Source organism: Etheostoma spectabile, unplaced genomic scaffold (assembly GCF_008692095.1).
Source record: "Etheostoma spectabile isolate EspeVRDwgs_2016 unplaced genomic scaffold, UIUC_Espe_1.0 scaffold333, whole genome shotgun sequence".
In the NCBI taxonomy this organism is placed as follows: Eukaryota; Metazoa; Chordata; class Actinopteri; order Perciformes; family Percidae; genus Etheostoma; species Etheostoma spectabile.
Genome location: NW_022605586.1, coordinates 351902 through 352368, shown reverse-complemented (window position 1 = coordinate 352368; position 467 = coordinate 351902). Strand labels below are relative to the sequence as shown.

Sequence of the window (467 nt, the reverse complement as noted above, 5' to 3'; positions counted from 1 at the left end):
AAAATGGCCCCCACAGTCACCAGATCTCAACTCAATAGAGCATCTTTGGGATGTGGTGGAACAGGAGCTTCGTGCCCTCGATGTGCATCCCACAAATCTCCATCAACTGCAAGATGCTATCCTATCAATATGGGCCAACATTTCTAAAGAATGCTTTCAGCACCTTGTTGAATCAATGCCACGTAGAAATAAGGCAGTTCTGAAGGCGAAAGGGGGTCAAACACTGTATTAGTATGGTGTTCCTAATAATCCTATAGGTGAGTGTATGTTTAAGACGTTGGTGAAGCTAGATCAGATCATACATAAATAACACTCCAGAATCTCAAAGACACCACTTAAAGCTAAAGAAGTTCAGCTTCAATCATTACATCAGAATTTATTCAGTTCATTTGATGCTTTATTCAACGTTTTTTGTTGATTTTTACATTCATGCAGCTTTATAATAATAAGATTTATAATAACAGGCC

General features: G+C 38.3%; 1 protein-coding gene across 1 annotated transcript in view; it reads right to left on the bottom strand.

Annotated features, from left to right (window-relative positions):
• nek5 (NIMA related kinase 5) overlaps positions 1-467 on the bottom strand; it is a 202024-nt gene that overhangs the window by 52010 nt on the left and 149547 nt on the right. The gene's annotated exons all lie outside the window — the stretch shown is intronic.